The 24,137-nt window shown below is 37.2% G+C and overlaps 1 pseudogene; it reads left to right on the top strand.

Moving 5' to 3' along the window:
* The first annotated feature begins 3,291 nt into the window (after positions 1–3,291).
* On the top strand, positions 3,292–6,573 carry LOC120206391 (annotated as a pseudogene).
* Positions 6,574–24,137: the final 17,564 nt, after the last annotated feature.

Below are 24,137 nucleotides of genomic sequence, written 5' to 3'. Positions count from 1 at the left end.
CAAATTAAAATTTAAACTTGTAATTTTCGCTAAAAAAGACAACCGGAAATTAATTTCGGCCTGACTTACTTACCTGTCCCCAGCAGAGTCGCCAAGCTGTCGTAACCGTCTTTCGGTTGGGCCCCGGAATTGGGCTTCGACTTGGATGAATTGAGTTAGAGTCGCCACCGACCACTTTAAAACGAATTTAGGTGGGTCGGACACCATCTTACCTGATCTGCGTTGTACCAGAGACGTGTTGGGTTCGGGAGTCGGTTACGATCAAGGAAGGATTAGCACCCTTGAATAGCCCTTTCGGTACCAATTAATTTGCCAGTTGTCTTGATTGCGAAGAATTAAAATTTTAAATTAAAATTTAAATTACTCGATTCGAATTGCTTACCTTTGATCGGTTGAAAATTTATCCACAAAGTCAAAAATGTTAGTAAAAAATAAATAAATAAAAATAAAAATAATAAATAAATGTTAAATAAATAAATAAAACAAATGGAAACGAAAAAAATTTCAATATATATATATATATATATATATATATATATATAAATAAAAATAAAAAGTCAAAGAAAGAGAATAAATAAATAAAGATTAAAGAGAACAAAAAAAATGAGTTTAAAAAAAATAAGAGCAAAAGTAGAATAAATGAAAACAAAGGATAAATGAAAATAAAAAAGGATCAAATCGAATGAACTTGAAACCTATGGACTGAAATGAATTTTAAAAGTGAACTGCAATATAAAAAAAAATAAACAAAATTAGGGGGGTTAATTCACAAAATATAAAAAATGTAAAAGGTGACCAATTTGAATGAATTGAGAATCCAGAGACGAAATTACAAGTGATGACCAGATTGTAATGCGATTTAAACTACCAGGGACCGCGGGGAGAATTAAAAAATCTCCTAATTGCACATAGACCCCTGATATATATATATACGAAAACGCTCTTCTCCCCTTCATATCTCCCATTTCTGATTTTCCTCTCTCTCTTCTCAACGAGAGAACAATCTGTTCTCTCGCTACATCCTCTCAATTCTCTGAACCAAGCCCCATATCACGGCCATGCACTCCGCCGTTCGTCGCCGCTCCGGCCACCGACTCCGGTGGCCGGAAAAAAATCTAAATAACCTCAAAACGCTCCCCTCGTCTCCGTAGAACCAAAACCGTAGCCCAAATCACCAAGACCCCTATAGATCGGCGTAGATCTAGGAAAATAACCTCGACTTTTTACCTTCTCCGACGACCGTTCGCTTTTCCGATGGTTTCTTCGGTTGATGCTTCATTTTTTATGCTTCTTGTGTGTGTGGCTTTTGTTTTGGTACTGTTGATAGCTGTTGTGGCTCTAGATGATGTGTATTGTGGTGTGGGTATTTTTTTTGCTGTTGTCTCTGTCGATTTTGGGTACCGTTGTGTAGTGTGATGGTTGTAGTTCTTCGTGTACTCGGTTGTGGTCTGTTGTTTCTCGATGTACTGTCCTCGATACTTGATGGGTTCCCCCTGACACCGTTCTCCTCTGGTATTTATATAGCCCGTTGGGAGGCTGTTTCCGGTGATTTCTGGGACGATCCCGGATATTTCGGGGTTATGAGTTCGTGGTTGACCGGCTATCCCGGGATGGGTCAGTCCCGGGATCCCGGACGGCCGTTCTGGTATTGGCTGTTGGCCACGCGTGTCCCCTTGACTCCCCCATGCGACGCATTGACTGGCATCATTTCAGGGTTTTCCAAACCCTAAACCTGGACGGGCTGGATCAGGCTCAAATCTGACTGAACCAGACTAGTGGATCCTTTGCTGGATTGATTATTGGACATGAACAATAAAAATAAAATTGATAAAAATAATAATAATACTAAAATAAAAAATCACAATTATAATAATAAAAAATATTTTTCAAAAACCTATATAATATATATTTTCAAAAATATTTTAAAATTATATATTATATATATTTTTTAAAAATATTTTCAAACTTATAGTTTCAAAAATGTTTTGAAATTATATGTTATATGTTTTCAAAAATGACTTCAAAAACTATATAATATATATGTTTTCAAAAATGTTTTCAAAAACTATATATTATATATTTTCAAAATGTTTTTTTTTTTAAAAAACATATATTATATAGTTTTCAAAATGATTTCAAACTATATATATATATATATATATATATATATAAATAAATAATAAAAAAGATGGACGAAAATTAGTGTCTACAGAAGAGTATATTGAAATAATAATAAAATTAAACATTTTAAAATTCATTGTTAAATTGCAATACCAAATTATTCCAGTCGTTAAAGAAATTGTTATTATTCCTAAAAGTTACGAGTTTAAACATCAGTAATTGCAAGGGTAAAGAGAGTCGGACGAAAATGCATTGTTAAAATTAATATATAATTAAAAGGATGATGTTAATGTTGTAATCTATCTTTAAGAAAACCCAAACCATTTAATATCCAAAAGGGCAGTGGGACGAAAGGGGAAAAAAAGGGCAGGCCTGACCTGATGCCATTTCTTTTGTCCCCGTAGCTTTCATTTCAGTTCAGAGGAAATCAATCTTGCTTCCCATGTTGCCATGAAGCTCCGCCGTTGACATTCTGAGCATTTTGACAGTTGCAGCTGAAGGATAATGGCGATGGTACAAATTTGGTGGTTTTGCGTTGTAAAAAATCACAGCGCCATAAGAAGATGGTCTCATTTGATTCATTAGACAATCAATTGAAGTTTCAAGATACGAGACATTGAACAACCTCAAGAGTATCTTTGTTCCTTTTATCGTTGTAACTCATTTTTGATAACTTTCCTTCAAACTTATTTAAATGTAAATCGCTTCATATTTGGCAATTTTTCATTGGAATATACTTTTGCAATTAATTCACCCCCTTAAATTGTATTAACGTGGATGGATAATTGTTTTCCCCAGTGCAGGTGCTGCGGCAATCGGTGTTTTTAAATATCGAAATGTATCTCGACCTATGTTATTCTTAATGTCATTGGTATCTAATTAATGAAGTTATTTCTTTTAGAAAAATCTCCCTTAAATTGTCCAACGGTGATGGCGAATAAAGAAGTACCGCAAATTTTGGCTTGGAAACCTCAATGTTTCTTAAGTCAACTCTGGGTGCCCTTTTGCGTAGATACCAAATTATACATTATAAGAATAGATAAACACATAATTTAGATGTCTGAACATCTCATTAATCCTTAAAAAAATATCAATAATAATAATAAATCAACTTATCGTGTTGTCATGTTAAATGTGTCTGAATGTTTGTGATTGGGCGCAAGCGACTGTGCTCTAAGCTGTTTTAAAGTCTCTCACTTTATTGCAAGCTCTCAAGTCTCAAGCAAGGCCACTATAGAGATTCCTTCAACATCTTTTGTTTTTTGAAGACCTTTTCTAACTCTCCACTTTGACCCTTTATTCAAGGCAAATGAAGATCTGGAAAATGCTGTTGACGTTTTTTGTTCTTCGTCTTTTGAACTAAAAGCTCGGAGATCAAAGATGATGCTGGTTCTTTCTCTTCTGTGACTTTCGGGAAAGAAGATAGAATACCCATTTTCCATTGCCAGGTAATTCGGCTGCCCGTTTCAGTAAGATTGGAGTTTTGGCAAATTTTGGTTTCGGAATCTCATTGTTTTTTAGTCAAATCTGACTCTGTAAATGGGGTATTTGGGTTCATAATGTTTGATTTGAAAATACTTTAGTTGCTTAAACAGTTCGTTGTAGATCAAGAACTTTGCTTTGTCTTTGATATATTTACAGGCATCATTAGGGAGAGAGGGAGAATTGTGTTTTTGAAAATGGATTCGCGTAGCTGAATGTATCTGGTAGGATTGCTTTGATATTTAAAATAAGATATATTCATGGATGTGTAATGGAGCAAGGGGAACATATTGCATATTTGGATGCTGTTGTTTTAAAGGGGTGTATTGGTAAAGGAAGCAAGCTTGTGATGAATTTGGTTGTTGTCTTAGTGGTGAACTTTAATTGATTGAGGAATAAAACAGATCGGAAATTGATGGCATCCATTAGAAGAACACTGTCTCCCGTGCCTCGACATGGGACTTTAATCGCCGGAGAGGCTGAACGTTCAGCTCCTTCTCCTTTGTCCAAGTCTTCATCATGTAGTCAGAATTCCCCAGCCACTGCTGGATTGCCAATGTCTCCTTTCAGTTTATCGGATTCTCGATCCTTATTTTCCTGTCTTTTCTCACCAAGATCCTATAGGCAACTTGACAGGTCAAACAGAAAGGACAAGTCTGGAGGAGGGCTGTTTTTCACTTCTTCATTTGTTTCATAGTTGGTTTTTAATTGGATTTACACCATTCATTTCCATGGACTTTTCATACATGAATCCCATTTCAAAGCACCACGCGTTCTCTTTCGAGGTAATCTCGACTGTTGGGAATTTTCAAACACACAACAATTCAGAAAGGAATGAAACATCAATGATGAACAGCCCTGTGATTGATAATAACTCCACATTAGAGGGATTGGTGCAAAGACAGGAAATGACAGAAGGGAATTTAGATAACACCCTGACTAATCGGTCGCTCCCGCAAGATATAGATCTGGAAACTCGTAAGCTTTTGATAGTTGTGACTCCAACACATGCTGGACCACTTCAAGCCTATTATCTAAATCGTTTGGCATACACATTAAAGCTGGTCAAACCTCCTCTATTGTGGGTAGTTGTGGAGATGACCTCACAGTCTGATGAAGTAGCTGATATCCTAAGAAAGAGCAGTGTAATGTATAGGCATCTTGTTTGCAAGAAAAATCTGACTGATATAAACGACAGAAGCGTTCACCAAAGAAACGTGGCACTATCTCACATCGAAACTCATCATCTTGATGGAATTCTCTATTTTGCCGATGAAGATAACATCTACTCACTTGATCTCTTTGAACAAATGAGGCATATTAGGTATCTCCTTTATATTTTTATTTTCTGTCAAGTTGTATTATTTAAATGATCCCTTTTATTTGTGCTTACTACAGCATTTTTTCCCTCATTATGGGCGTTATTTATAGGCGGTTTGGGACTTGGATTGTGGCCAAACAAGCATTAGACAGAACTAAAGCTACATTGGAGGGCCCTGTTTGTAATGGAACTCAAGTCATTGGATGGCACCTCAATGGATTAAGTAGGAAACTCCGAAGATTCCATGCAGAGATGTCAGGGTTTGCCTTCAACAGTACCATACTCTGGGATCCAAAGCGATGGCACCGACCTACTCTTGAACTGATAAGACAGCTTGACACAGCCAAAGATGGTTTTCTCGTTCGTATTTATTGGCGCTTCTTTGGTTGCCCTTAAGTCTCTTATTGTTTCACCTTACTACAGCGGTCATACCTGTTTTTATTTTTGGATAAATATTAGAAATGTTGCCATTTACTGCATCTGCCAATTAAGTCAATTTTGGTTTGTAACAGTGAGAGAAAAGGATGCCAGCAATTGACTTTGTCCTCCAAAAATCACCCTTTGAATTAGTATTTTGCACTGGAACCTATATTGAAATGCTACATACTGGTGGTGAATTTCATTTCAATATTTTAAAATTATCGATTTGAATTTGCAGGCAAGCTTGTTTATTGAACGAGTTGTGGAAGACGAAAGCCAGATGGAAGGCTTACCGCAGGACTGCTCAAGAATCATGGTTTGGGGGCTTAATGTTGAACCATCTAATTCCTTCTATCCCAAAAAATGGTCAACGAAGAATAATCTAGACATTATCGCTCCACTTGCATGAAACTCGGTACGTGAAAGGAGTTAATTTTGGTTGGCAAGGTAAGTGTCGATTCTTTTCAAGTAATCAAAATACATGCTTCCACCTATGACATTCTAAAAATCTACATGGAAATAAAGCTATTGTATATTAACTCAAGTTCAGTGTACTCATCGTTGAAGTGAGAAGAATGAATATAAAGGAAAACAAAGCAACATAATGAAAAACCAGACTTTTAGCTGTATTCCATGTTTCAGGTGTTTTTCCTCAAACTTTTGCCCTTCTGGGCTGATTCATCGAGCAATGAATGCTGCATTAGTGCATTGATATTATCCACCTCCTGACAAGCAGACTTTGCTGGATTCAACCTATATCGGGGTTTCGAATTATAGCAGCCTATTTCTAATGATCTGATTCAAAAAAAAATTAATGATTTAAAGCAGTATATACAGTACATGTAAGAATGATTAATTGAATGTCTGCAAAATTTTATACCTTAGGTTTGATTTATCTGATTTCTCATGTTCGTTGTTGCAGACAAGATTGTGAAGGGTCGGTTATAACTGTCATCAAAGGAGACTTGTGTCTCAACTGAAACCTAAACCAAGTGGCAAACAATTTCCAATCGATGATGTACTTACCTTATAGCTGAAAAGCTGAGTAATTTGCAGACAAGTGTAAACAAAACCTTTGTACGGTATATTATTTTTCATTTCCGCATGGCCTGCTGAGAGAATTTCATAGGACTAGTGAGGAAAGGATGACCAAATGGAAACCATCCTTGTGTGGTGCTGACTGTAACTTTACTTTGGCTCTCATTCTGGTTTTAGCTAATAGCTATTCTTTTGGGGGGGGGGGGACAATTGAAATCAAATTTTGATTATTCGCATGTTATTACCTCCATATCTGTCCTTTAGCACAATTTTTCTTGCACATCTCTTATAATTTATTTGATGCAGCTTTGAATTCAGCTGCAAAAAATGTCATGTCAAAGGATAGGGTGACAATTGTCCTGAACTTCTTAGTACTTGACTACATTAAACAACTATAATGGTTCCATATGAGAAGATGAGTGTACCATAGGGTGACAATTCTTCTTTTTCCTTTTTTTTCAATACTAAACTTCCATTCTTGGAAGAAACAAGTACAAACATTCGAATGAAAGGGAGCAAATTGATTCTTTAAAAATTATGAAGCTGGCAAAACTTAAGAAGGTAACTAAGAAGGTTCCCACTTTGATATCTTGAAATGTGTTTTGATAAAAGATATTATCAGTTTTTTATTTAAATGAATAATTTTAAAATTATCCATTTCGCAACCAGATGTAGATACTTCCGAGTGGTTAAGGAGACAGACTCGAAATTTGTTGGGCATTGCCTGCGCAGGTTCGAATCCTGCTGTCGACGCTTTATACAATTTCCCTTTCCCTCCTGTCTTTTTTGGCACCTTTTGTGCACGATGCTGGTGAAGGGTTGCAGTGAATAAAACTTTTACCACATTAATCTCCCTTAGTCTTAACGATTAGCTAAGCAAAGTTACAGGAATTAACTTATCATATATATAGATAGAGGTTTGCTGCAATGGTACTGATATGTTCAGTAAATTGTTATCGGTTTGATTCTTTCCTTATGTTGAAGACTAGAAATATGCACAAAAAAGGGTATCTGGATTCTGGAGAATGACTGCAGCTCACTTCATTCTCTTCTTCAAATTGAGCACTTTTCTTCACCATCTCAACAAACCCATGGTTCCATGACCAATGATCATTATTTCCCCAACCTAGAGTTGATCCTTCTCGCATTTCTCTACGGCTCCTCATTGCCTGCGTTCTTCTCGTGGTTTCCTTTCTCATTCTAATCACCCTCTTGCTTACTTTCTCTCTCATCTTCTCCATTGTTTTCATCGATATATAAGCTCTTCTCCTTGCTTTCTCGGTTAGTTGGGTCCATAGAAGCTGATGTTGAACTAGGTTTCGTTCTGATACTTTGCATGTCCTTTCAATATGCAATTGCCGCTGCTTCGGCTTCAAAGCCCTCATTCCATCTCTTGGTTTATCAGCTACGAGTTACCCTGAACCGTCTCCACTCTTGGCAGTGGTCAACACCGGAAGATTGCAGACGTAAATTTGACCCACAAATTAATCAGTAACATTTACATTTATAGAAGAATCGTTATAATCATTAATATTCATCTGATGCAATGTTATTTGGTCTGTCCAATCTTACACCGTCTAGTTCTGTATTATAGGATATTTGGTTTAAAGAATCATTTTAATTCCAATATAATTAAGAATACATTTTTGTTTGTGTAGACACTAATTTTTTGCCCAATAATACTATCCTCGTATTTCTCGGTAACAAGAATAACAACCAAGTCAAAATACTAAATCAAGGCATTTGAGTCCAAGTGGGACTCTAAAACTGAATAAAGGAGCGTTTCAGTTTGAATAGGACTCTACAAATCTATCTAAAAATAGCCAGTTTCATGGCTATAAATTGAGGCAAAAATAAGGAGGAAAGGGGGGAGATTGGAAGCAAATTACACAAAAATTCATTCGAAAAATAGAGAAAATACAGAGTATTCGAGGGGATTTTGGGAACCCATCGGAGGGAACTCACCTTCGAATCTGAAAAAGGGGTGGTAGCAAACAAGTGAGGTCCTTCCTCTACCATCTTCGTCCCAAGGTTCTACATCAATGGCCAAGATGTGAGCCACCCTGTTCGCCGATTATGGAACGAAATTGAAGAATCCCCTTCCACTATGATACTTTTGGAGCCCAAGATCCATCGCTAGTTCCACCGCGTGAATAGCTACCTTCGCTTCTTCCATAAATGTCGAGCTTGAAGTGACCAGTTTCCAACACACGGTGGAGTTGCCCTACGAGCCATGGAGACAAGCTTTAGCCCTGAAAAGTCGAGACACTAAGCTGATGAAGAGGTTAGAAATTGAAAGAGGAGGGACCCACGTTTGCTTGAGGAAAATGAAAGAAAAGTCATCATTTTGGCTTTCTTTGTTAGAAATGGAACAGACCCACGTGAATGACTGAAGGTGAATTTTTGGGGTAAACTCTCTATAGCCCTTCAAGTATTAAGGGCGAATTATGTTTTGGTCCTCTGATTTTGAAATATTTCATTTAAACCCCTTAATCGGTCTTTTACTTCGATTTCTTCTCAATTTCATCATTTGTTTTGTTATTATTTCAATTCAATCATTTATGTATGTTTTGCTTTGTTCTATTTAATATTATTTAATTTATTTTTTTTATTAATATTATTTTTGTTATATATTTCATTTAGATCTTTTTATTATTCTTTTAATTTTATTCTTTACTGATTATTTTTATTTTTATTATTTCTGTTTATTTTTTTTATTATATATATATTATGTTATTTTTTTAATTCTTTTAAACTAATTTTTTTTTTCATTTTTTTTATTATTTTATTCTTTTCCTTTTTTTACCAACTTTTGTTTATCTTTGTCATTATTTTATTATTATATTATTGTATATATTTTTTCTTTTTTTCTTCGCATTTATTTTTATTTACCATCTAACATTTTCGGCATTTTCAGTGGTAATTTCAAACGATCAAAGGGTAAGTAATTCGAATTGGGTATTTTTAATTTTCGCAAATAAAGACAACCGACAAATTAATTGGTACCGAAAGGGCGGTTCAAGGGTGCTAATCCTTCCTTGACCGTAACCGACTCCCGAACTCGACACGTTTCTGGTACAAAGCAGATCAGGTAAGAAATAGGGTATCTGATCAACCCATTTGTTTTAAAATAAATGATCGGTGGCGACTCCAATTCGTTTAATCCAAGTCGAAGCCCGATCCCGGGCCCAACCGAAAGACGGTTACGACAGCTTGGCGACTCCGCTGGGGACCAGGTAAGTGAGTCAGGCCGAAATTAATTTTTGGTTGTTTTTTTTTATGTGAAAATGTTAAATTTTAATTTTAATTTATTTATTCGATTCCAATTATTTATCTTTGATTATTTTGTTTCAAATAAATAGTTGTACTGATGTTTTTTAATGATTTCAGATTTTTTTCAAAATTGTCATCTCTAAGCTCTAAACCCGAGCTCCAAACCCGTTTTAAGTGGGGGTGAAAGCGACGCATTCGTGTGAATTTATTCACCGCATATGCCTAGCAAGTAGCCTTCGGGATTCATATACCTTATGTCTTCGTGTGAATTTATTCACCGTGCGGGCATAAGGGAATGTTTCCTCTCGAGTTTAACTTAGTCTACACAAGCCTGTGATGGGTTTAGGACTAAGGGTCTGGTAAGCCCAAGGGGGCACCAGCAAGGAGAACTCGGGTACCGTGTTTTAGAACCTAAACTGGGAGACTTTGAAGGAGTTAGAGCCTACCCCAAAACCTCATTTCAAACCCTAGGATGCTGGAATTATTTCCTGCTTTACTTTCTGTTCAAAGCATGTGAACTAGAAATTTATGCGGTTAGGACTTGTTCAAAATCAACATGCGGGATAGAGATCATGTTCGGGTAGGAATAATAAGCATGTGGGGTAGGACTTTTCATTTTCATTTTCATTTTTTTATTATCCTTGTCTCACTAACTTTTTTTTTTCTCCTTTCATTTTCTGTTCTTTTGCATTTTTTTTTGATCATTCGCATCATTAAAACGAGGTGTTGATCCACCAAAAATATGTTTGTTAAACGTAAATAGTCTACATTAATGGACAAAGGGGTTATAATACAACGAGATAAAAAGCTCAGAAGTCCAACCGGGATTAAAGAATACTTAGAGGCAAAGGTTGCAGGGGCAAGACGAGGAAATGGTTATTGACCCGGAGAATCCTTTCGAAAATTACGGGAATAAGATGGTGAAACCCTAGCTAAGCTAGAGACCATTATTGATGAATTCCAAAAACAAGTCGACAAACTTCGAATGGAAGGCTCCAAAGACACTTTCGTTTAGAACGAGCTCGGCATAGAGTGAAGGCCGGAGATGCAGTCATTCGAGACCTTTTTTGGGGCAAACAACTCGTCACCCGCACAAGTTTAGCCAAAGGAGCTGGAACGGTTCGACAGGATATTCAACCGGTGAAGAAGCGGAAGACGAATCAACTTGCCAGAGGCTGTGCGGGATCTATACCATCAAAAAGTTTTTTGTCTCTTCAGACGTAACATTTTTGTCCCCAATAAGGATTATTCAGAATAATAGGCACATTTTTCGGATCAATGCCTCGGACATTTCATGCTTCATGCATTTAAACATTTTGCATATTGTTCATTTCTTTACATTCACATTAACTATCTTCACATGATTCATCAAAAATGAGAACACTTCGACCCTATGACATAGAAGGAGCTTTACCAACAGTTGTTTGACGCACATGTGGTGTCACCATATCCAGAGAAATCCATGAAGCCCCGTACCCCAGGTAGTATGATGAGAACGCTCATTGCAGCGGAGTCCCAGGGCACACTATCGAGAATTACTCCACAATCAAGAGAATCATACAGAAAATACGTAACAAGAATCGGATCGACTTCAACAACTTGGGGGCATCCAAGTGAGGAAGACCATTTCATCATTTGAGCCATTCTGTTTGGATTGTTTTTTCATTCTTTCTCAAGTTTTTGCAAGGACTTTTAAATAAATTTATGTTGTTTTAATGATGGCGAGCAATAAATCACATTTGCAAACTTGCATTCTTTGAATATCATTTGAATTAAGAAACTCTGTTAATGGTCCAAAGTTACGGATCTTTGACAAAGTAACATGATTTTTTTAAAAAAAGGACTTTGACCTTATCCAAAATATACCCTCAAACACCATACCCTGCTCTTGTAATTAACCAATATACCCTTTTTCTTTTCATAAGGTGCGGACAACAATTACTATGTTTTTTATTTAAGACGTTCAATGACGATGATGATCTTTACAAATGAAAGAGTCGAGTAGGTGAATCCAGTTTAGGTCAGTTGCTTGAAAATTGAACTCTAAAGATGAGATTCCTTAACTTTCAAAAAACACCTAGGCTATAACAGGTTCTTCTTGACAATCTTAGGAAATTAAATCCGTAAAAACTGAGCTATTCCGCTAAGGCAATTGGTTATAGAGGAAACTTGAAAGCCCTGGCCTTATGAGTAGATTACGTTCAAACCATGACATTGCTCGGACACTTGGCAATTCGGTGTTTGCTCCACTGCTCTTGTCAGGCTGAAGACTCTGTGATGAGATGAACCCTTCAGTTAACTTGATAACTGTGATTATAATATTAAGCTGTCCCTCTAAAGCAATTGGTTAAACGCCCCGGCTTTATGGATTCAGCTAGTCAGATAACGACAAATTAAATCAAGTTTATCTAAGCAAGAAATTTTCGGTAAAATGGACTAAGGGAGTTAAGGAACACCTGTTATAGTCAACTACACACGAGCACTCAAGAATTTCATTTTTAGACCGATGTTTTTGCACTGCCTTTGTTAGAGGAGCCTACAAAGCTTGAACAAATAGAAGATTTCAGAGGACTGAAATAAAAGGTCTAGTAAGTGATCATGCTAGTTGCGTCATTTTGTCCGCACCCAATTGAAGTGCCAAAGCATGTTGTGATATTTCAAAAAAAATGACATTTTTTTACCAAAACCTTAGAAAGGAGGCCAAGCTAAAGCCAACCCATCCATTTGAACGCTGGTCAAAGAGCTGTAACTCTGAAAACGTTAAAAGAGTCATTGATTCCTTTGATATTCTTTGAACTCACGTTTATAATTTGATTCAATTGCGAATAATATTTTACAACATTTTTATCGTTTTCTTTCCTGAAACAAGAAAAATGAGAAAAACATTTTCAAACAGAACAATCTCAGATATGAAATGTCTGTAAAGCCCAAGCTCGAGAGGCAAATGGGGCACGATCGATTCCATGGACCAGATTGGCAGACAAAGCACGAAGAGATAACACATAATTCATTCATGTTGCATGCATCTTAGACATAATTAGGTGCATCACATTCCTCATTTTAGTATACATGATTTTTGCAGCTTTTAGAGTCAAGGATACTTGATTCGTAAGCGCCTTTAAAGAACGATGGTGGTTGCTTAGCTCGGCAGCAAGAAGCTACCGATTGAAAATTTCTCTCGAACTCACAATTTGCTCGAGAGTAAATCTCAACTTCTCAATGAAGGATCTTGAATCCAAGACAACACAAGCTCAACTTCTTGACGAAGGGGCGGCTGATTGTCAACAAACACTTCCAAATTTCAGAGCCAATTTCAACTTCATATCGAAGGATATTGGACTCCAGACAACGTATGTTCAACTTCACGACGAAGGGACCGCTGGTTGTCAACAAATTTTCCCGATTTCAGAGCCAATTTCAACTTCACAGCGAAGGATATTGGACTCCAGACAACGCAAGTTCAACTTCACGACGAAGGGACCGCTGCTTGTCAACAATAATTTCATAATTTCAGAGCCAATTTCAACTTCACAGCGAAGGATATTGGACTCCTGACAACGCAAGTTCAACTTCACAACGAAGGGACCGCTGGTTGTCAATAAAAAATTCCCAATTTCAGAGCCAATTTCAACTTCACAGCGAAGGATATTGGACTCCAGACAACGCAAGTTCAACTTCACGACGAAGGGACCGCTGGTTGTCAACAAACATTTCTCAATTTCAGAGCCAATTTCAACTTCACAACGAAGGATATTGGACTCCAGACAACGCAAGTTCAACTTCACGACGAAAGGACCGCTGCTTGTCAACAATAATTTCATAATTTCAGAGCCAATTTCAACTTCACAGCGAAGGATATTGGACTCCTGACAACGCAAGTTCAACTTCACAACGAAGGGACCGCTGGTTGTCAATAAAAAAATTCCCAATTTCAGAGCCAATTTCAACTTCACAGCGAAGGATATTGGACTCCAGACAACGCAAGTTCAACTTCACGACGAAGGGACCGCTGGTTGTCAACAAACATTTCTCAATTTCAGAGCCAATTTCAACTTCACAGCGAAGGATATTGGACTCAAGACAACGCAAGTTCAACTTCACGACGAAGGGACCGCTGGTTGTCAATAAAAAAATTCCCAATTTCAGAGCCAATTTCAACTTCACAGCGAAGGATATTGGACTCCAGACAACGCAAGTTCAACTTCACGACGAAGGGACCGCTGGTTTTCAATAAACAACTTCCCAATTTCAACTTCACAACGAAGGATATTGGACTCCAGACAACGCAAGTTCAACTTCACGACGAAGGGACCACTGGTTGTCAATAAACAACTTCCCAATTTCAGAGCCAATTTCAACTTCACATCGAAGGATATTGGACTCCAGACAACGTATGTTCAACTTCACGACGAAGGGACCGCTGGTTGTCAACAAATTTTCCCAATTTCAGAGCCAATTTCAACTTCACAACGAAGGATATTGGAATCCAGACAACGCAAGTTCAACTTCACGACGAAGGGACCGCTGCTTGTCAACAACAACTTCCCAATCTCAGAGCCAATTTCAACTTCACAACGAAGGATATTGGACTCCAGACAACGCAAGTTCAACTTCACGACGAAGGGACCGCTTCTTCTCAACAAAATTTCATTCAGAATCAATTTCAACTTCACAACGAAGGATGTTGGACTCGAGACAACACAAGTTCAACTTCACAACGAAGGGACGGCTGGTTTTCAACAACCAATTTCCCGGTTCCAGAGCCAATTTCAACTTCACGACGGAGGATATTGGACTTGGAACAATGCTACTTACTTGGATTTCAACTTCACGACGAAGGATATCCAATTCCAGACTCAACTTCACGACGAAGGGGTCGCCAACGGTTTCAACTTCACAACGAAGGGAATCGTGCACACAAGCAACATCCATCTTTAGATTGGATTTTAACTTCACGGTGAAGGATATTCAACTCAAAGAAGGAGTGTCTGTCAACACACTTTCCAGTTTCAGAGTCAATTTCAACTTCGCAGCGAAGGATATTGGCCTCGAAACAACGCAACTTACATTGGATTTCAACTTCACGACGAAGGATATCCCATTCTCAGGCTCAACTTCACGACAAAGGGGCCATATACATATACAACTTCACAACGAAGGGTATCATACCCTAATAGGTTGACCTTACTTCACGACGAATGAGTCATCTGTAACACATCAACACCAAAGTCTTCAGGTCAAGTTCCACCTTCACGACGAAGTATCTTGAGCCAGAAGACGATCCAGGAGTCACTTGCCAAAAGCTTTGAGTTTGATTTCAACTTCACAACGAAGGATATCGTACTCAGAAGTTTCCAGTTCAACTCGACCTCACGACGAGGGAGTCATTTTGTGATTCAATTTAAATTAACAGATCAGTCATTGCATCGGATTTCAACTCTACGGCAGAAGACGTTCGATATGGACAAAATTTGTGTCTTTTTATCTTTGTCCTATTTTTCGTTCCACGAAAAAGGACAAAGAGGGGCAGCTGTAGACACTAATTTTTTGCCCAATAATACTATCCTCGTATTTCTCGGTAACAAGAATAACAACCAAGTCAAAATACTAAATCAAGGCATTTGAGTCCAAGTGGGACTCTAAAACTGAATAAAGGAGCGTTTCAGTTGAATAGGACTCTACAAATCTATCTAAAAATAGCCAGTTTCATGGCTATAAATTGAGGCAAAAATAAGGAGGAAAGGGGGGAGATTGGAAGCAAATTACACAAAAAATTCATTCGAAAAATAGAGAAAATACAGAGTATTCGAGGGGATTTTTGGGAACCCATCGGAGGGAACTCACCTTCGAATCTGAAAAAGGGGTGGTAGCAAACAAGTGAGGTCCTTCCTCTACCATCTTCGTCCCAAGGTTCTACATCAATGGCCAAGATGTGAGCCACCCTGTTCGCCGATTATGGAACGAAATTGAAGAATCCCCTTCCACTATGATACTTTTGGAGCCCAAGATCCATCGCTAGTTCCACCGCGTGAATAGCTACCTTCGCTTCTTCCATAAATGTCGAGCTTGAAGTGACCAGTTTCCAACACACGGTGGAGTTGCCCTACGAGCCATGGAGACAAGCTTTAGCCCTGAAAAGTCGAGACACTGAGCTGATGAAGAGGTTAGAAATTGAAAGAGGAGGGACCCACGTTTGCTTGAGGAAAATGAAAAGAAAAGTCATCATTTTGGCTTTCTTTGTTAGAAATGGAACAGACCCACGTGAATGACTGAAGGTGAATTTTTGGGGTAACTCTCCTATAGCCCTTCAGTATTAAGGGCGAATTATGTTTTGGTCCTCTGATTTTGAAATATTTCATTTAAACCCCTTAATCGGTCTTTTACTTCGATTTCTTCTCAATTTCATCATTTGTTTTGTTATTATTTCAATTCAATCATTTATGTATGTTTTGCTTTGTTCTTATTTAATATTATTTAATTTATTTTTTTTATTAATATTATTTTTGTGTTATATATTTCATTTAGATCTTTTTTATTATTCTTTTAATTTTATTCTTTACTGATTATTTTTATTTTTATTATTTCTGTTTATTTTTTTTATTATATATATATTATGTTATTTGTTTAATTCTTTTAAACTAATTTTTTTTTTCATTTTTTTTATTATTTGATTCTTTTCCTTTTTTACCAACTTTTGTTTATCTTTGTCATTTATTTTATTATTATATTATTGTATATATATTTTTTTCTTTTTTTTCTTCGCATTTATTTTTATTTTACCATCTAACATTTTTCGGCATTTTCAGTGGTAATTTCAAACGATCAAAGGGTAAGTAATTCGAATTGGGTATTTTTAATTTTCGCAAATAAAGACAACCGACAAATTAATTGGTACCGAAAGGCGGTTCAAGGGTGCTAATCCTTCCTTGACCGTAACCGACTCCCGAACTCGACACGTTTCTGGTACAAAGCAGATCAGGTAAGAAATAGGGTATCTGATCAACCCATTTGTTTTAAAATAAATGATCGGTGGCGACTCCAATCCACATTTTTCAAGTCGAAGCCCAATTCCGGGGTCCAACCGATCATTCCAGTCACTGATTTCATATATAATATATTATTACTAATATTTGATTTTTATTGCTATATTTGTAAATATTTATTTTAGTCTTTTCTTTATATATGGTTAATTATTCCCCCAACCCCTTTTTTTTGCAGTTTTTAGCATCCCTTTGGTCCATAAATTTTTATTTATCTTAATTCGATCCTTTAAACATTTTATTTAATTGTAATTTCAATATGTTTTCTTTTCATTTTCTTTACTATTATTATTTTTTTCTTTCTGATTTATATTTTTATATTTTCTTTTTCTTTCCTTTTTTCCTTTCATTTACTTAACATTAGTTTATTTATTTTTTTTTTATCTAACATTGTTTGAGTTTTTTTAGGGATATTTTCAATCGATCAAAGGTAATTATTCGAATCGGGTTTTTAAATTTAAATTTAAAATTTTTATTTTTGCAATTAAGACAACTGGTAAATTCATTGGTACCGAAAGGGCGGTTCAAGGGTGCTAATCCTTCCTTGACCGTAACCAACTCCCGAACCCGACACGTTTCTGGTAAAACGCAGATCAGGTAAGATGGTGTCCGACTCACCTAAATTCGTTTTAAACTGGTCGGTGGCGACTCCAATCCACATTTTTCAAGTCGAAGCCCAATTCCGGGGTCCAACCGAAAGACGGTTACGACAGCTTGGCGACTCCGCTGGGGACAGGTAAGTGAGTCAGGCCAAAATTAATTTTCGGTTGTCTTTTTATGCGAAGATTTTAATTTTAAATTTAAATTTATTTATTCGATTCCAATTATTTATCTTTGATTATTTTGTTTCAAATAAATAGTTGTATTGATGTTTTTTAATGATTTCAGATTTTTTTCAAAATTGTCATCTCTAAGCTCTAAACCCGAGCTCCGAACCCGTTTTAAGTGGGGGTGAAAGCGACGCATTCGTGTGAATTTATTCACCGCATATGCCTAGCAAGTAGCCTTCGGGATTCATATACCTTATGTCTTCGTGTGAATTTATTCACCGTGCGGGCATAAGGGAATGTGTCCTCTCGAGTTTAACTTAGTCCACACAAGCTTGTAATAGGCTTAGGACTAAGGGTCTGGCAAGCCCAAGGGGGCACCGGCAAGGAGAACTCGAGTACCTTTTTAGAACCTAAACCGGGAGAGTGCAGGGAATTAGAGCTCACCCCGAGACCTCATTTCAAACCCTAGGATGCTTTGTTTCCTGCTTTATTTTCTGTTCAAAGCATGCAAACTAGACAAATATGCGGCTAGGATTTGTTTGAAATTAGCATGCGGGATAGAAATCATGTCTGTGTAGGAATATTAAGCATGTTCAGGTAAATTATCATTTGGGGTATGATTTTTTATTTTTTATTATTTTGATTTACCTCACTAACCCCTTTTATTTTTTGTTCTATTTCATTTTGTTTTCATCATTCGCATAATTTAAAACGAGGTGTTGATCCACTAAAAATGTGTTTGTTAAACATGAATAATCTGTATTAATGGACAAAGGGATTATAATACAAAGAGATAAAAAGCTCAGAAGCCCAGCTGTGGTCAAAGAATACTCGGAGGCAAAGGGTGCAGGGGCAAGACGAGGAAAATGTTACTGACCCGGAGAGTCCTTTCAAAAACTGCGAGATCAAGATGGCGAAACCCTAGCTAAGCTGGAGATCATTATTGATAAATTCTAGAAACAAGTCGATAAACTTTGGGTGGAGGGCTCCGATGGCACTTTCGTTTGGAACAAGCTCGACATAGAGTGAAAGCCGACGATGCAGTCCTTCGAGACCTTTTGGGGGCAAGCAGCTCGTTATTTGCACATTTTAGCCAAATGAGCCAGAACGGTTTGACAGGGTATTCAACCGGTGACAGACGAAGGCAGAAGACTAGTCAACCTATCAGAAGCTGTTCGGGGTCTATACCTTCAAAATATTTTTGTCTCTTAAGACGTAACACTTTTGCCCCAATAAGGATTATTTATAATAACAGGTACATTTTGGATCAATGCCTCAAACATTCATGCATCATGCATTCAGACATATTGTGCATTTTGTTATTTTTCTTTACATTTGTATTATTTTTCCTTTTTTTTACATTCACATGTCTCATCAAAAATGAGAACATTTTGATCCTATGACATATAAGGAGCTTTACCAACAGTTGTTTGACGCACACGTGGTGTCACCATATCCAGAGAAATCCATGAAGCCCCGTACCCTAGGTAGTATGATGAGAACGCTCATTGCGAAAATCATAGCGGAGTCCCAAGGCGCACTATCGAGAATTACTCCACAATCAAGAGAATCATACATAAAATATGTAACAAGAATCGGATCGACTTCAACAACTTGGGGGCATCTAAGTGAGGAAGACCATTTCATCATTTGAGACATTTTGTTTGAATTTGTTTTTCATTTTTTCTCAAGTTTTTATAAGGACTTTTAAATAAATTTATGTTACTTTAAAGATGTTAAGCAATGGATCACATTTGCAAACTTGCAATTCTTTGAATATCATTTGAATTAAGAAACTCTGTGAATGGTTCAAAGTTACGAATCTTTGACAAAGTAACATGTTTTAAAACAAGGACCTTGACCTTACCCAAAATATACCCTCAAACACCATACCCCGCTCTTGGAATTAACCAATACCCTTTTCCTTTCATAAGATGCGGACAACACGGGGCATCATTTGCATATGACAATTACTATGTTTTTTATTTAAGACTTTTGATGATGATCTTTACAAATGAAAGAGTCGAGTAGGTGAATCCAGTTTAGGTCAGTTACTTGAAAATTGAACTCTAAAGATGAAATTTTTTCAACAAATACCTAGGCTATAACAGGTTCTTCTTGACAATCTTAAGAAATTAAAACCGTAAAGCTGAGCTATTCCACTAAGGCAATTGGTTATAGAGGAAACTCGAAAGCCCTGGTCTTATGAGTAGATTACGTTCAAACCATGACATTGCTCGGACACTTGGCAATTCGGTGTTTGCTCCACTGCTCTTGTCAGGCTGAAGACTCTGTGATGAAATGAACCCTTCAGTGAACTTGATAAAACTGATTATAATGTTAAGTGGTCCCTCCAAAGCAATTGGTTAAACGCCCCGGCTTTATGGATCCAGCTTGCCAGATAACGACAAATTAAATCAAATTTATCTGAGCAAGAAATTTTCAGTAATGTTGAACTAAGGGAGTTAAGGAACACCTGTTATAGTCGACTACACACGAGCACTCAAGAATTTCATTTTTAGACCGATATCTTTCGCACTGCCTTTGTTGGAGGAGCCTACAAAGCTTGAACAAATGGAAGATTTCAGAGGACCGAAATAAAATGTCTAGTAAGTGGTCATTCTAGTTGCGTCATTATGTCCGCACCCAAATGAAATGCCAAAGCATATGTCGATATTAAAAAAAATGACATTTGGGTTACCAAAACCTTAGAAAGGAGACCAACCTAAAGCCAACTCATCCATTTGAACACTTGTCAAAGAGCTGTAACTCTGAAAGCATTAAAAGAGCTATTGATTCCTTTGATATACTCCGAACTCATTTGATTCAATTGCAAACAATATTTTACAGAATTTTTATCCTTTCCTCCTAAAACAAGAAAAATGAGAAAAACATTTTTACACATAACAGTCTCAATATGAAAGGTCTGTAAAGCCAAAGCTCGAGAAGCAAATGGGGCACGGTCAATTCCATGAACCAGATTGGCAGGCAAAACACAGGACTCCAATCCAAGAGATAAAACATAACTCATTCATGTTACATGCATCTCAGACATACTTAGGTGCATCACATTCATCATTTTAGCATACGTAATTTTTGCAGCTTTTAGAGTCAAGCTTCGACTTCAGGATGAAGGCAACTCGACTTGTAAGCGCCTTTAAAGAACGATGGTGGTTGCTTAACTCGACAGTAATAAGCTACACCTCAACCGACTTGACATCTCAGAATCAATTTCAGATAGGTTCGAGAACCAGTTCAAAACAAGTCTAGTTCGACTCAAACTCAACCATGAGCAGCATGTTTCCAGTTAACACTTTCAAGCCAGATTTCAATTCCACGACGAAAGACATCCGGCTCACAAAATTTGACGAAAGGGGCTATCATTCATTTAAAGGAAATTTACAGCACAACTTAAGTCAAGAAAAGTTGTCTGTCAACAAACAACTTCTCAATTTCAGAGCCAATTTCAACTTCACAACGAAGGATATTGGACTCCAGACAACGCAAGTTCAACTTCACGACGAAGGGACCGCTGGTTGTCAATAACCAACTTCTCAATTTCAGAGCCAATTTCAACTTCACAACGAAGGATATTGGACTCCAGACAACGCAAGTTCAACTTCACGACGAAGGGACCGCTGGTTGTCAATAAACAACTTCTCAATTTCAGAACCAATTTCAACTTCACAACGAAGGATATTGGACTCTAGACAACGCAAGTTCAACTTCACGACGAATGGACCGCTGGTTGTCAGTAAACAACTTCTCAATTTCAGAGCCAATTTCAACTTCACAACGAAGGATATTGGACTCCAGACAACGCAAGTTCAACTTCACGACGAAGGGACCGCTGGTTGTCAATAAACAATTTCCCAATTTCAACTTCACAACGAAGGATATTGGACTCCAGACAACGCAAGTTCAACTTCACGACGAAGGGACCGCTGGTTGTCAATAAACAACTTCTCAATTTCAGAACCAATTTCAACTTCACAACGAAGGATATTGGACTCTAGACAACGCAAGTTCAACTTCACGACGAAGGGACCGCTGGTTGTCAGTAACAACTTCTCAATTTCAGAGCCAATTTCAATTTCACAACGAAGGATATTGGACTCCAGACAACACAAGTTCAACTTCACGACGAAGGGACCGCTGGTTGTCAATAAATAATTTTCCAGTCCCAGAACCAATTTCAACTTCACATCGGAGGATATTGGACTCGGAACAATACTTGGATTTCAACTTCACGACGATGGATATCCAATTCTCAGGCTCAACTTCACGACGAAGGGGCTATATACATATACAACTTCACAGCGAAGGGTATCATACCTAACAGGTTGACCCAACTTCACGACGAAGAGTCATCTGTAACACCAAAGTCTTCCGGTCAAGTTTCACCTTCAAGACGAAGTATCTTGAGCCAGAAGACGATCCAGGAACTGTTGGTCAAAGCTTGGGTTCGATTTCAACTTCACGACGAAGGATCTCATACTCAGAATTCTCCAGTTTCGACTCAACCTCACGACGGGAGAGTCATTTCTGATTTAAATTGACAAACCAGTCTGATATCGGGTTTCAACTCTACGACAGAGGGCATTCGATATGGACGAAATTCGTGTCTTTTAATCTTTGCTCTATTTTCGTTACACGATAATGAGCAAAGAGGGGCAGCTGAAGACACCTAATTTCGTCCCTTTTATTTTTATAATATACTTTTGATTAATATTATTTTTATAATATACATTATTGCAAAACTATATCACATATTTACATTTTATTTTTATTTTTTGTGTCAGGCCCAAGATCAGTTTATACGGGGCCCAACAGAATGCCCTAGTCCAACCCAAATCCTAAACATACACACGAGCTAGGGTTTCCAGCTAGCATTCCAAGCGGCGCTGCATCCGTTGCCTTACGAGTCATCGCTGCTCATACTGCTCGGCCGAGTCCCTTGGTCAAGCATCCAAACGCCACGACAACAACCCACCGAGTCCACTGCCGGGTTTCTCGCCTCAACATCACCACACACCAACAAACACAAGATATCAGTGTTTCATTTGGAAAGAAACTCCTAGTTATTTCCATTATAAAAACATGTAACTAGGACACAGAAAGGGGGGATCTTTTCATACGATTACCAGAGAGTACCACCATATTACACACAGTATTCACGAAATATACCGGAGAGTTATCAAGAAATACTTTACCTCTCGATTTCAAAGATCTTGTTTCACCGGAGTGGAGGGGAACTTCATAGCATTAAAGAGATCTTGGCAGGAGAGGTTTGAAACAAAAATGAAAAGTGAAGAAGAGAGGGAATCTTCGTCGAGCGCGGGTCCAAGGGCAGTGGCGAAAGAGCCAACACCGACGCGTACAGGTTGGGAGCGAATTAAACAACTCTAGTTGCTTGAAGCTTCCAAGGATCACCTTTGCTTTTCTTTATTTTTAAAGCATGATAATGCTTTACCACCAAAGCATCATTTGGCGTTTAGTGCTCTTTCTCTTTTCAAGTAAGTTGGCGTGTACAGGGAAACATGTCATTTGTTTCAGCTGGGGACAACTGCGTGTTAGTCCTCACTCTTTGTAAGCCTTGCATTCCAGCTATGTTTGCAAATTTAATCCTTTTATTTTCAAATTTAATTCCTTTTTCAAGGTGTTTATATACTTTCAGTTCATTATAGTCACCAGGGGACTCATGTTATTTGTTTATTCTGATATGGATATTCTGTTTCATTTTGTTTTAATGGTCGCCACGCGTGTTGTTTTGTGTATTTGAAATCGACCACTGATTTTTATTTTTTTTCATTCCAGTCACTGATTTCATAATAATATATTATTACTAATATTTGATTTTTATTGCTATATTTGTAAATATTTTATTTAATCTTTTTCTTTATATATGGTTTAATTATTCCCCAACCCTTTTTTTTGCAGTTTTTTAGCATCCTTTGGTCCATAAATTTTTATTTATCTTAATTCGATCCTTAACATTTTTATTTAATTGTAATTCAATATGTTTTCTTTTCATTTCTTTACTATTATTTTTTTTTATCTAACATTGTTTGAGTTTTTTTAGGGATATTTTCAATCGATCAAAGGTAATTATCGAATCGGGTTTTTAAATTTAAATTTAAAATTTTTATTTTTGCAATTAAGACAACTGGTAAATTCATTGGTACCGAAAGGGCGGTTCAAGGGTGCTAATCCTTCCTTGACCGTAACCAACTCCCGAACCCGACACGTTTCTGGTAAAACGCAGATCAGGTAAGATGGTGTCCGACTCACCTAAATTCGTTTTAAACTGGTCGGTGGCGACTCCAATCCACATTTTTCAAGTCGAAGCCCAATTCCGGGGTCCAACCGAAAGACGGTTACGACAGCTTGATAAGATATTCTATTGTTTATAATTCTAACAATTACATTTAAGTTTGATTTTTAAATGTCATCTAAATTAAGATAAATTAATCATAGACAAACTAATCTAAATGAGTATATCTTAAAGTACGAAATGTATAACAAATATGTTCAAACTTTATTAGGAGGTGAATATTGTTTAAACATTTTCTTAATGCAAAAATAAAAAATATTTTGATTTTAATCATAATAACATACAAGCGGATAATTATGAGAGAAGTTGCCATTTGCCGGTTTGGCGAGGCTGCCAAG

Source organism: Hibiscus syriacus, unplaced genomic scaffold, assembly GCF_006381635.1.
Source record: "Hibiscus syriacus cultivar Baekdansim isolate YM2019G1 unplaced genomic scaffold, ASM638163v2 tig00013738_pilon, whole genome shotgun sequence".
NCBI classification, from domain to species: domain Eukaryota; kingdom Viridiplantae; phylum Streptophyta; class Magnoliopsida; order Malvales; family Malvaceae; genus Hibiscus; species Hibiscus syriacus.
Note: the sequence above shows the minus strand (reverse complement) of the source record. Positions and strands in the feature narration are given on the sequence as shown.